Below are 14,584 nucleotides of genomic sequence, written 5' to 3'. Positions count from 1 at the left end.
AAAAGTGAAAAGTGAATTATTTTTTAGTGCTGGTGAAAGATGTCAACCCAATAGGCCTAAAAACTGAATTCCCCAATTATCCGTGGTCGGGGGAGTCTACAGTCCAGCAAGTAAGGAGAGGCTGAGAGAGGCTGCTTATTCAGCCTTAGAAGAGATGGTTATGGGCAGACTTTGCCGTCTTCAGTTACCTAACGGGGGTTGTTAGAGAAGGCCGAACCAGGCACCGGGTGCGCGGAGATAGGAGATGAGCCAACGGACCCCAGCTGCAGTACAAAAAATTCCAATTAACAGGAACGAGAAAAAAACACCATGAAGACGGTGAAATATTGAAACATGTAGTAGAGCGGCTGTGGACTCTCCTTCTTTGGAGATATTTTTAAAAATCGGCTGGCCAAGGTTTTGAGCAACTTGATCTACCTGAACCATCGTTGAACACGAGAGCGAACAAGATGACTTCCAGAGCTCCTTTCCAACCTAAATTATTTGATAATTCTATGGTTTTGTGCCATCTACCCAGCAACAGGACCGGGACAACATATGAGGCTTCAGACGTACTTATGAGCTTAAAGACAGGATTTTTCCAGGCAATTTTGAATAAGAACATTTCAGCAGTGGAAGCACAAGCCTTTTGCCACCCAAAGTAACACCGCGTTAGGATGCGGATGTGGCAGAACTGCCGTATCTCTGGTCCAGCCGCTACAAGCAACACTTCCTCACCTCACCAGCCTCCTCACGCAGCTGAAATAAGATCTCGTCAGCACTGAAACTGCTGCTCTCAAGCAACTTAAAAGGCAGCTTACAAAGAAACGCCCTGGGAAAAATCTATCAGGGTGGTTAATTAGTTAGGCAGTGCCATGGTAACATGGCTACAGCACTTCTGGTGCCGACCTCGTGCCTATATCCATGTAAAGCTCTTCTCTTAACCCCATAAAAAAACACAAACATAAAAAAAGTGTTTGCCACCTGGGGCAAATGGCTAAAATTAGGCACCACAGACGTGTTTTTCCCCTTGCTATTTGGCTTATGCAGGATTTGGATGCTTTTATTCATCCGCAAATAATAAAGCAAAATGAAGCATAATTTTAACCCTGCAGTTATCATATTTCCTGGCCAAAGGACTCATAATATTGTTCTTTTTTTAATTTAATGCAGACCACCTGAATTTGCAGAGTTCCCAGGCAGTCTAAGACGGGGTGAGAGGCACATAAGTGCTACCGATTACAGCCCCTTCCACCACACGACACAGCTGGGGCCCCAGTTCCTTCATTCTTTCTTATGTTCCTCCAGAGAAAGGTCTGACTGAGTGAAACTGCAAATAAATGACTTTCATTAACAACACTTTCTCATCAGACATTTTAAGGACAACCCCGACAGGGCAGGCTTTTTGGAGGACAAGGAGGCAAGATCCAAAACCAGCTCCGGGCGTGACACGGGGAGCCTCAGCTTCACCGTTTATTTAAACGCTGTCTTTACGCGACAAACTCTTCCCACTGGCATTTCTGTGCCTGCGTGTGCGCGGGCGGGGAGGTGGGGGCTGGCACCGTGCAGCGATTCAAAGAGAAATCCAACTTTCCTGATTCATGAAACCTTCGCTTTTCTTTCCTCTCTTCTGATAAAAACAGCCACTTTGGTTCCTATCTACTAACAAAAAAAATGCATGTGATCTCTCCTCCCTCCACTGGTGGAAGGATGCAGGAAAACAGGACATGACTTCTTGCTCTGTGTCCTGTTCCAGTGAGGGCAGTGCTCAAAGCCTTCCCTTTTTCTTCGGCCTTCCAAGGTTTTATGGGAAGAACCCTGCGTGATACGCTTCTGTTTTGAGAAGTTTATACTCAGTCACAAAAATTCCAGGCAGGATTTTGTCCCCATTTCTTTTTAACCAAATTTTATTTAAGTGTCTCAACCATTGTGATGCAAAGAGAAAAGGAGCGTAAGCAAAGATGTCACCGAGTACGGATCTGAAAAAAAGCAGTAGAGGATTAGGCACTGTAAAATTTTGTGTTGGTCAGTTGGGTTCTGCTGCATCCTACCTCATTTACTCCAAGTTCATGCCTCAGCCATGGAGAAGGTGGCATTTTCTTTGGGCCTTTTCTTACCTTCTTTTATGGCTTCAAGCTGCGTCAGGGGAGGTTTAGGTTGGAGATGAGGGGAAATGTCTTCCCTGCCAGAGCGGTCAGGCCCTGGCACAGGCTGCCCAGAGAGGTGGGGGAGTCACCGTCCCTGGGGGGGTTCAAAGGACGTGCAGCCGTGTCCCTTGGGGCCATGGTTTAGGAGGCCTGGGGGTGTTGGGTTGGGGGTTGGCCTTGATGATCCAAGAGGTCTTTTCCAACCTTAATGATTCTATGATTTTCTTTGTCCAAAAATTCAACCCATTGACGCCTTCTGCATTTTGACTTGGCCATAATTTTGCTACCAGCAGAGTAAAACTCCCGATGAGGAAGCTTCTCTGGTATCCTCAGCGTTCCCTCCACCAACCTTCGATCACTCCTCCTTCCCCCAGGATAACAGAGGTCACCTACTCCCTGCTTTGCCTTGTCCACAAGTGAGTTGTCTAGAAGGCAGTCATGTCTTGATGTCTTACAAGCATTAATTCAAGTGTGGCATCTTCGTTTTACAAAATGCCACTTTTTAAAAACTTTTTCTCATCTGGACTTACCGTTGTGCTAATCACCACTAAAAATACCTTCCAGATACCTGGCTGTAATAACAGCGACCTTGATGACTGCTTATTTCTGCATCTCTTGGCCTGTTTTCACGACCTTCCCTGTGACATGGATGTGAAGACAAAAGCCCTTAAAGGCACATGCCTTGTATTGTTTATATTGCAAATCTGGATGCTTTAGAAAAATCCAATTAATAAGAATAGGCTATCTATGAATTTATTAATAAACTGATGCAAAGTGTGTGTGTAATGAGTCATTTAGGTCCATGGCGCTTTCTTGGATTAATAATCCAAATGCCTGAATTAAGATTTATGTAATGAAACCTTAAGGGGCTTGTTACTGTCATTTTTGTTAAATAATTTTCTTCAAAGTCATCCAAATAAACATGTTTTTTGCATACTAAAACCTAATAGCTCCTAAGAAACCATTACACTCATCTGTGAAATAATATGCATGTTTAAATGCATCTAAATACATTTTTAATGTATTTGTGCTATTCCAAGGGAGACCATAATGTCTCTTGCACCAGCAATAACGGTTTATTATGTTGATTTTCATATACACAAGCTTTTTCTTTCCTTCTTAGTACAAAAGCAGTAAGAAATTAAGCCATAAAATCTACATGCAAGCAAAATTATAGATTTCACCTAACCCCACAAAATACAGGAAATTAAGCCTATAAAATTACTGGGGTTTTTTATCCTCAGCTGAGCTCATTTTGTTTTTAATTAAAGCGCGGTTTGCTCAAGGAGGTCACAGATTAGAAAAACCTGTTATTAACTCTGATTAGGACAATTAGGATACAAGCCACAAGCCCCTGCCTTGACCCCAGACCTGGATGAGCAACATATTGCCAGCAGGCCAAGGGCGGTGAGCCTTCCCCTCTACTCAACCCTAGTGAGACCATGCCCGGAGTGGTGTGTCCAGTTCTGGGCTCCCCAGTACAAGAGAGACATGGGCATACTGGAGAGAGCTTAACAAAGGGCCATAAATCATAGAATCACAGAATCACAGAATCACTAAGGTTGGAAAAGACCTCTTGGGTCATCAAGGCCAGCCCCCAACCCAACACCCCCAGGCCTCCTAAACCACGGCCCCAAGGGCCACGGCTGCACGTCCTTTGAACCCCCCCAGGGACGGTGACTCCCCCACCTCTCTGGGCAGCCTGTGCCAGGGCCTGACCGCTCTGGCAGGGAAGACATTTCCCCTCATCTCCAACCTAAACCTCCCCTGACGCAGCCTGAGGCTGTTCCCTCTCGTCCCATCACTGGTGACTTGGGAGCAGAGACCAGCCCCCCCCTCACTCCAGCCCCTCTCAGGCAGCTGCAGAGAGCGATACGGTCTCCATAAAGATGATGATGGGAGTGGAGCATCTCTCTTATGAGGAAATGGTGCCCAGTGACAGGACCGGGGGCAACGGGAACAAACTGGAACTCGCAAGGTGCCGTGTGAACACCAGGAAACACTTTTCCACTGTGAGGGTGACCGAGCACTGGCACAGGTTCCTCAGGGATGTTGTAGAGTTTCCATCCTTGGAGATATTCAAAAGCATCCTGGATGTGATCCTGGGCAACCGGCTCCAAGTGGCCCTGCTTGAGCAGGGGGTTGGACAGGATGACCTCCAAGCTCTCTTCCAACCTCAACCATTCTGGGATTCTGGGATCAGCAGACCCTGATGGGTGATGTGGGCACATAATTTTAAACAGCGTTACCTCAGAGTTGCCAGTTACGGAAAGTGTGTCATAAGGGGTAAAAAAGCAATAGATTGTTGTTTATTTCAGACACGGTATTTTAACCACCCAAAGTTCCACTATTTCTCTTCTTATACTGAAAATGTCAAAGACCATGGCACTACGTGGGGAAATCCTCTAGGAGGGGACAACAAATAACTCATGCCGTGGACAAGCAAGGATTTAAGTGCAATGCAGTAACATAAACTTAGCAAGAGGGTGATTAAAACACAGCGGAGCTACAGTCCAGCGAGCGTTAAACACACAGCAAACCTCCTCGCTAACGAGGTGGAGCTGGAGGCTCCCGAGGCTTGGAGGCAGCGGGGCAGCAGCCATGGCGAGGATGAGCTCGGTGACTTCTCACCTCAGACGAGAGGGGTTTGGTAAATGCCGGCTACCCAACCGATGAGCGGCCTGGCCGGTAAAAGCTAGGAATAGAAGAAAGTCGTTAGCAAATGATGAAAAACCCCGGAGCCACCCTGCATACGGTTTTCGGTCATCTGTGTTGGGTGTCCTGCTGGCATCCCACCGTGGTCTGCGAACGGCTCTGCAGTGACACCGAGAACAACCAGATCTGCCTCAGGGATCCATTCATCTGTGTGATGTGTATCTGTGGCTAAACGAGTCATCCCTGTCGTCAGGCCACGGGCAATAATCGTGAGGCAATAACACGGTACTCGTGCCACCAGCAGCCTCGGAGAGCCATTCATCCCACCTATCCAGGACGCCGTTGCAGGATGATGTGAACATGACTCTGAAGCCACCCAGCCCTTTCCATCCTCTGCAGAGGGAGGGTTTAGGCTGTTGGTGCCACATCCCATTTTCATAGTTTAAGAGCTGGATGCTTTAAAATACACTGTAAAGTGGGATTTTAGTGGTCCTCCACTTAACCAAAACACAATTTAATTGCGTACTTTAAAGGTGTTTTGCTGTTACCTCTGTGTTTATTGTTAAATCTTGGGTTGGTTTTGGGTTTTTTTTCCATTCAGAGTACCCCATTCCACACACTGAGTTTTTAAGAGCTCAGGCACGGGATGCGGTACGTGCACACGGCCTGCCAGACCCTCATCACCTTGGTGTTCCTCATCACCTTGCACCGTTACAAGAAGCTGCGTGAGGAGATCACTGGGGCTTCCAAGTCAAGAGCCTGAGAACTGGACCACGACAGAACCGCGTTACTGCCATTAGGAACAGATATATTTGCCCATTTGTTAATAATGTATCCTTTCTGGTGCATTAAAGAAAATCCACATCTTCATTCCCTTCCACAGCTGCAATACAGCTAATGCTGCCCGTTATTATTCCCCATCAATAATTCACGTCAACTTGATTATTGTAAGATTTTTTGTGCCAATTTTACTGCTGCTCCTCGCTCATTCTTTCCTGCAGTCAGACCGCCGTGGTTAGATTTCTGACATGGACTAAAAGCATTAATTTACCGAACTTGCTTATTGTGAAATGCTACACGCCTCTGTGCTAAGGAGACTTCGCTCATCATTGCTATTTAATACCAGAACAATTAAGAAGCCTTGAGGAAGCCACAAAACACACGGGATATGAAGTGAATTACTGTGACTTGGCTCATGCCTTTCATTTATTGTTTAGGGCTGTCTTCAAGTAAAAGTTATTGAAAATATCTCCTATTAATGATCCTAGCCCCAGTTCTTTCTTTATTTAAGTGTAGTTCTATAATCCCAGAGCATCCTCACAAAGTTCCACGCCTTAATGAAGGGAAGTTTCTCAAGTGTTTAACAGATGTACTTAGCTCCCACTGCCTTTGCACGGCCCAACAAATGTAATTAAACAGAATATTCCCTACCTCCCCCCACGCCCCTCAGATGCTCCCCTGTGATCATTACTGAATCCTCTTTCACCGGGTCCGTACATAATCCTTCTGAGAAAGACCGTGTTCGCTTCGAAAGGATAAAATCAGATGCACTATATATGAAGCCAATTCAAGGCTGCCGTTAAGTGGTTTCCAAGTCGTTCTGTTGAACGTTAATATAAAAACAAATTCGTTTCTCCTTCGGATACACTATCTTCTTCTGCCTGTCTCCATTTTTCAGTCAAGATGTCCTTATCTCTGGTGAATTAAAGTGGAATAACGATATCATGAAATTATTTGGGCGAGTCCTGGTCCTACTGCAATGGAAGCAAATTACAGATATTTTAAATATATGTATCACTCAGCTGAAGAGGAAAGCCATGCAATCAACCATAAATTCCCCTTGTATTCCCATCTCTGCTCTCGCCCATACCTGAGCACCACAGTTAAGCACAGGGAAAGGAAATTACCAAGGAATACCTCCCTACGCCTCGATAGAATAACGAACAATAAAACAAACACACCTTAGCTTCCCCCAGCAGAAGTTTGGGTCAGTGAGAGCCAAATTATGGTCCGGCCCTTGATTTTAGAGGATTTCTCCCCTCACGCTGATGTGACACCATTTGGGGCAGCTGTGTGTGTGAGTGCCAGGGTAAGGTAAGAAGCAAATCAAGATATTATCCTTTTCAACTTGAAAGCTGAGAGAAAAATAAAGAAGTTTCATTTTAAAAACATGTTATAATGAACTAAGCAACTGCTGAGCGTACCTGATTTATCTTTCTGCTACAGCATGTACATTTGTTCTATACTTCTAAACCTTTACTTCAAAAAAAAAAAAACACCGATCTTGACCTATTTAGGTGAACTGCTAGTTTTCATCTTTGGCTTTTAAGTCTGGTTTTGTTTTACAGGACTACGAGGAGAAAACAGAGCCACTAACAAAGAAATCAGAGGACAAAATGAATGCCACATGGACAAGGGCTGAGCTCCTTCAGTAGGTGTCTTTGATTACAAAAACACAGTAAAGAAGAAAGAACAATTAGGAAGGATGAAAAACCCTGAAAAATTACCTCAAGGAAAGAGCAGATGCTCTGGCAGAGAGGAACGTGCACCGGTCGTGTAGCTGAGAGACGTCCAATAGCATCGCAAAGGTGCGAGAGGCACGACACAGTCACTATGACAAAGTGACTTGCCTGGTTGACATGGGGCAGGCGGTGGACATTGTCTACCTGGACTTCTCCAAGGCCTTTGATAGGGTCCCCCACAGCCTCCTCCTGGAGAAATTGATGTGTTATGGCCTAGACAAGGGGTCTGTGCCGTGGGTGGGGAACTGGCTGACAGGCCGCACCCAAAGGGTGGTGGTAAATAGCTCCTTCTCAAACTGGCAGCCTGTCACTAGTGGAGTCCCCCAGGGATTGATATTGGGCCCAATGTTATTCAATATCTTTATAAGTGATCTGGACAACGGCATCAAGTGTAGCCTGATGAACTTTGCTGATGACACCAAGCTGAGTGGGGAAGTAGACACTCCAGAAGGGAGAGCGGCTCTGCAGGGAGACCTGGGTAGGCTGGAGGAGTGGGCCAGCAAGAACCTTATGGAATTCAACAAGGAGAAGTGTAAGGTCATGCACCTGGGAAAACATAATCCAGGAGTGCAGCCCAGACTGGGATCCACCTGGCTGGGGAGCAGCTCTGTGGGAAGGGACCTGGGGGTCCTGCTGGGGGGAAGCTCAACATGAGCGAACAGTGGCTGCTGCGGCCAAGAAGGCCAACAGGATGCTGGGCTGCATCAACAAGGGCATCGCCAGCAGAGAGAAAGAAGTCATCATCCCGCTCTACTCAGCGCTTGTCAGGCCACACCTGGAGCGCTGTGTGCAGTTCTGGTCCCTGCTGTACAAAAAGGATGTGGCCAGGCTGGAAGGGGTCCAGAGAAGGGCCACCAGGATGATCAGAGGACTGGGAAGCTGCCATACGAGGACAGGCTGGGAGAGCTGGGTTTGTTCAGCCTTGAGAAAAGGAGGCTCAGAGGGGTTCTCATCACCATGTACCAGTACTTAAGGGGCAGCTACAAAGAAGATTTCCCAAGTTACCTCTGTCTTCCAGATCGGACCTGTGCGTTCTGCGGGGTGTTAATCCATTCCCCCCCCGAGTCCACAATGCTCCACCACTGACCGTTCTTCTACTTCTTGTTTGCTCCATACCTTGACCATCGCCGCTTTTGAATCAACACAAAGACTTGGCCAGAAGAGCCAAATCCCTGTTGTCATATCTAAATAAGCACAAAGCACGTCAGCAACCCAGCGGAAGGGCACGCCGATATCATTTGGGTATGACTGCCCTCCCCGCCATACCTTCCTCATTCCTTCCCACAGCTTTTTGAGAATAAATTCATTTATTCGGAATAGATGCAATGGGTACTAGCCAAAAGCTCACAAACACAAAGGGTTCTTTCAGATTTGTAGTGTTCGGCATCCTTCATCTGCCCCTCGACAACCCGAATTCTAACAGCTATGCCAAACACCTTGTTAAAACTTTTAAAGCAGCCACGAAAACTCTCAGGGGAGATAAATAATCTTGAAACCAGAAAATAGCTTCTTGTCTGCTATCTTATCAGCCGACGCCACCTACTTATACGGAACGCGTGCCCACTGAAGTGCTCCTGATGGGGACGCGTTTGCTGAAGACCAGGAGCTCCGAGACCTGCCTCGAGTAAGAGCCTGCAGCTCTTGTTTTGCAAATTTACAGCCTCTTTCCAAGAGCCTTTGCCCAAACTGATCACTGTCACTTTAAAGCCAGCCCGGTCACCAGCAGGGGCCTTTGTAAAGCTCTGCCTTTCACTGCCTACGGCTCCTTTTCTACAGGAAAATCTCCTTGTGTTTCCAGATATTTCTTCTAATCTTTACATACACGTCTCTGTTTGTTTTTTTTTTTTCCCCGTAGTTCTGCTTTTTTTCTGGGCCTCTTTATTCTTTTTCCTTTTTTTTCCTTGTTTTTTTTTTTTTCCCTTTTTTTCCCCTTTTTTCCCCTTCCCCCCCACCTTTTTTCCCCTTCTTTTTTTTTTTTTTCTCTATTTCCTGGGGGGGACATAAGGGTTCACATTCTAAAAAAAATAAATAAATCCCTTATCCCAGTTTAACTCAAACCTTCCTTCTCCCAGCGCTTGTTTACTGGGGAAGAAAACACATCTCTTTCTACCTCTAACTGCAAATTGCGATGCTCGTCGTTTTATAACTCCCGATTCAGACTGTCTTTTGAAAATAACTGCTTGACTGTCCGTCAAAATATCATCTAAGCCTGAAAGCTGCAGCATAAACTGCTCTTGCTGGTAGGAGGAATATTTTAAACCCAGTCACACAAATAACAAGAACAAATATATATAAATAAGTCGTTCAAAGCAAGGTTTTCCTCTGTCGCTGATAGCAGCGGATGTTAACGGATAAAGGAATATATTTTAGCTCCTGAAAAGAAGAACAGACGTGCAAGAAGTCAACATTTTCAGGTCTGCAGCCCTCCGAGGTGAGCTGACGTGGGTCGCAGTTTTCAAGAACATCTGGTGATTTTGAGCATCCAGTGAACGCGGTTTCGGCCAGCGCTTCAGGCTCGGCGAGCCTCACACACGGCCGCTCTCAGTGAATTCCTCAGCGTCTTAGGAAAATGGATTTGGAATTTTAGGAGCAAAAGTGAAAGCCTGTACTTGGGGAAAAAAAATAGTTGGTAAAGCTCTGCATCCCTGTTCCCTTTCCACTGAGGAATGAATAGCCCTCATCTCCCTCCTAGCGGTGGGTTGTGAAAGCACAGATCCAGAGACAGAATTAGGGGGAAAAAAACACAAAACATGGAGGTTTCTTCAGAAAACTCCATAGTTCAATCCTGTATGCTTTCACCGTAGTTACGAAGAATTTGAGTGCCACCAGTGAGCAGAGGGAAACCCCTTTCCCACCAACACCACCCACTGAAGCCAGCAAGGGACCGGCGCGGGACTGGGCACCGAAACGCTCACATTGCCCAAAATCGCTTTTAACACTGATAAAACTGCGTGAGTCCATTCCCCATGGCGAAGGGGGATCCATTTCAGAGCCGAATCAAAAGGAAAGGCTGCAAAGAAAGTTGGCAAATACTGGCGTGGGAATCAAACGTGGCAAATTAGGTACCGTGGTCTGAGGGCACCGAGAGAGCTCGAGGGCGTCCAGGGATTGGGGGTGAAGAGCGTGATGATAAAGACGAGTTTAAAGCATTTAGCTGTAATAAATTGGAGGTGAGAAAAGAGACGTTTGGGCTATACTTAGAGAGGAAGTTTCTCATTGATCCACACAAGAGTTACTGGAAGAGTAGTAGAGAGAGTGGGATGGTGGGGTCTTAATACCAGATGGATGAGGGGACAGCCTGCCGTCCCTACGGGCTTTTCACTACAAACAGGCTTAACAGCCAGCCAGATAATGTCCAAGATCCCACTGCAGCAGCAGAATATCCATAGTCAAATGAGACGAGAAAGGGACTAATCTTGTTCCCCTTCCAGGCGCTACCTTCGTTCTCTGTTTCTCTTCTTTTCTTTCTTTTCCCTTCAGACAGCCGGGACATGCCCAGCTCCTCAGTTAGATACAGGTGCTTCTGAAAAGAAACTTCTTCCGTTCCCTTCTTTCCTTTTATGAAATGGTAAAACTTTCAGGAAAGTTCTAAAGCACTTCAAAGCCTATAACTTTATAAAATTATAAGGTTCTCCTGTCCCTAAGCTCTACTGTAAAATAAGTCCACTGCACAAGCTCATTTCATTTTTAATAATTCTATAGTTATTGCCCCATAACTTTTCTGGTATGAACTCAGGGCATAAAATTGAAAAGAAGAGATCTGAAGGCTTATTATTAAAATGCTCTCACACAATTTCTTCATACTCCCTAATTTAGGGACGACTCACCCCTCGGATGGATGCGAACAGACCCTGTCAGTGACCGGCACGGTGGGCATCGCCACAGGATTTGACCTCAGAAAAGTCAAGGTGAGACGTCATTGTGGGAAAGGGTCCTCTCTACTCTCACTTTTAAGAGGAGGTAAGATTGCAGAGGCAACACACACACACAGGCCCACTCTTGAAAATGCATCAAAGGGTAAAATCAGGCAGTGAACGCTGAAGGGACAAGTTATTGTCATTGTCAGGGAGAAAAAGAGAGCTTTGTCTAGCTTTAAATATGGAGAGAAGTCTATAGAGCCCAGTGCTGGGCTTCAGAGAGTCATGAGAAGAGCCAATTTCACCAAACCTTGGAGTGCAAATAGCAGCGAGGACTACCAGGGTGGTTGCAATGCCTGGCTAGTTTATATCCCGGAACAGCGGCGTCCCAGGGGGATGCAAAGCCCCTCCCCTCCCTTCCTCTCCTTCCCCTTCCCCTTCCCCTTCCCCTTCCCCTTCCCCTTCCCCTTCCCTTCCCTTCCCTTCCCTTCCCTTCCCTTCCCTTCCCTTCCCTTCCCTTCCCTTCCCTTCCCTTCCCTTCCCTTCCCTTCCCTTCCCTTCCCTTCCCCTTCCCCTTCCCCTTCCCTTCCCCTTCCCTTCCCCTTCCCCTTCCCCTTCCCCTTCCCTTCCCCTTCCCCTTCCCCTTCCCCTTCCCCTTCCCCTTCCCTTCCCCTTCCCTTCCCCTTCCCCTTCCCCTTCCCCTTCCCCTTCCCCTTCCCTCCTATTCCATTCCATTCCGTTCTTATGAGGCTCCAGAACGGATGATCTGTAACACCCACAACTCGCTTTTGAAATGCCCTAAGCAAGAGTCTAGAATAAAGCAGAAGGATTTAAGTCCTCGACTAAAATTTGCTTTTGGGTTTTAAAAAACTGCCCGTGAAAGACATCTCTGAAAGCTTTCAGGGCTTTAACTGAAAGAATGTTTTTCATACTTAGAGAAGGGTCATTTTAAAAATTATATTTTACACCGTGGTATTACCGAGGTCGCATTCCTGCTTATAGATTAACCAACTCAAAACCCAACAATGGATTATAAACACCCTAAAGGATTTTCTCATACAAATAGATGTTTGGCATTTCCCCGTGCTGAGAACAAAGAGTTTCCAATGACCTGAGCGCGACTGTGAGCACTGACCGAACAAACATCACGTTCATACCAAAGATAATTTATTATATTAATTATATCTTGCTTGGAACTCATAGAAGGAGAGAGATTGGAAGTTATTTTCCTTGGAAATGTAAAACATTGACAATATTGATTGATTTTAAGTGCGGTGATAAAAATTCTTGTCCCCAGAAACCAGTTCTGCTTCCTTCTTTTTTTTTCCTTTTATCTTTTTCATCTTCAGATTTTAATCTTTACATTTTAATTCCATTCTATTAAAAGCGAAAAAAAAAAATTGAACTTGCTTTTATTTTTGGCCCTTACGACCCAACGCGGAGCCGGTTTCTCTAGCAGTCCCCGTGAAGGCAGTGAGGTCTGGGTGTGCTCATGCGCTGGGAGAGTTCCCAAAATAGATGTGCTGGAATAATTGTTGGAATAATTGTTCCCTAAGAGTTATTTCGGTATACCCCTACATGAACTCTCGCAATCTGAAATCATTAATTTTTCCCCATCTGGAGGTGGATTGAGCTAAATATGAAAAAAATAATCATTACAGTCTGGCATAAATTTCCACAGGGGGCCTCCTTTGGAATAACTTTTCGGGAATAATTAGTCCAGCGCTGGTCTGCTGGCACACTTCCAAGCGCAGACAAGTCTTTTATAGGGTGTTATTTAATTGATTTGCCAAACCCCACGCCAGTCGGGGCACGCCACCACCGCAGGTTGCTGGTACCCGAGGGGGCTCTTAGGCTCACCCAGATGGCGCAGCAGACCCCAGGCCGGGTCTTTAGGTGCTCCCAAAGACCCCGCAAAGCGATAGCCCCCGTTAGAAGATAAAGCAGAGCGGTTTTATTTGGTTCCTGCCCTAAACCTCCTAAACCACGGCCCCAAGGGCCACGTCCGCACGTCCTTTGAACCCCCCCAGGGACGGTGACTCCCCCACCTCTCTGGGCAGCCTGTGCCAGGGCCTGGCCGCTCTGGCAGGGAAGACATTTCCCCTCAGCTCCAACCTAAACCTCCCCTGACGCAGCTTGAGGCCATTCCCTCTCGCCCTGTCCCTGGTGACTTGGGAGCAGAGACCAGCCCCCCCCTCACTCCAGCCCCTCTCAGGCAGCTGCAGAGAGCGAGAAGGGCTCCCCTCAGCCCCCTCTTCTCCAGGCTAAACCCCCCCAGCCCCCTCAGCCGCCCCCCAGCACACTTGTGCTCCAGACCCTGCCCCAGCCCCGCTGCCCTTCTCTGGACACGCTCCAGCCCCTCCAGGCCCTTCTTGTCCCGAGGGGCCCAAACCTGAGCCCAGCATTCGAGGTGGGGCCTCCCCAGGGCCGAGCACAGGGGCCCCATCCCTGCCCGGCCCCTGCTGGCCACCCCAGTGCTGACACAAGCCCGGGGGCTGGTGGCCTCCTTGGCCACCCAGGCACTGCTGGCTCATCCTGATATTCAGTATCGATTGCCAGGACACTATGATTTCTGCAGCTCCCCGCACACTAAAAAGCCAAACTAAAACTCCCTCCTGCAGAAGCACCGATACATCGCAGGGGCTCCTTCGAACTGCATGTGCCAACGAAACAACCAAAACCTGCCTAAATCCCATCGTCCGTCCGGTTACATACTCATAGCGTAGGTCGCCGGGTAGTTGCATGAGCCGGCTCTGGTTTTGAATGTTAATCATTTACATTTTATTAGCCTTATAGTTAGGATTGAATGTGCAAATAATGACACGTTTATGGCTGTTTTCGTCGGCCCCTCACGGCGTGGCGCTGCGGTGGAGGGGCAGGAAGCCCCTGCCCCTAGCTAGCAGGGGGCAGGGGGAAGGCAGGAGGGCGTGGGTCGCTGTGCGAGGTGCGGGACGGGGCTCTTCGGGGATGTGCTGTGGCTCGATTTAAATTGACAGCTGCCTTGCCTTCCAACGGCGTTAAAAATAGCCTCAGCTGAAGCCCGTTAGCGTCAAGAGGGTTTTTTCCTTGATTTCAAAGGGCTGTGAATCAGGCTCTGCGTACCACAGTAAATATAATTGAAGGAGCAAAGCATTGTGTTTCTCCAAATATTTCTATTTTTCAGACCTCAACATACTTTGCATCAAATTCACCAAAAGGCCAAGCTCCTTTAGCGGGGTTTCAGCAGGATGGGGACATTTAAGGCCAGAGCCGAAGCCTTTGGCATATCTGACCATCCGCCTACCATCCTCTGTCGCAACTGCAGGTTGGTGGACGCGGCCGACTATGCCAAATTGTGGGGAATATGGTTTGTTACACAGCTTTGGTTAGCAGTTTAAGATTTCTTAATATTTTTGAGATAGATCACAGTATTAGGCTGTATAAT

Source organism: Phalacrocorax carbo, chromosome Z (genome assembly GCF_963921805.1).
Source record: "Phalacrocorax carbo chromosome Z, bPhaCar2.1, whole genome shotgun sequence".
NCBI lineage: Eukaryota > Metazoa > Chordata > Aves > Suliformes > Phalacrocoracidae > Phalacrocorax > Phalacrocorax carbo.
This window is presented reverse-complemented; position numbering follows the sequence as displayed.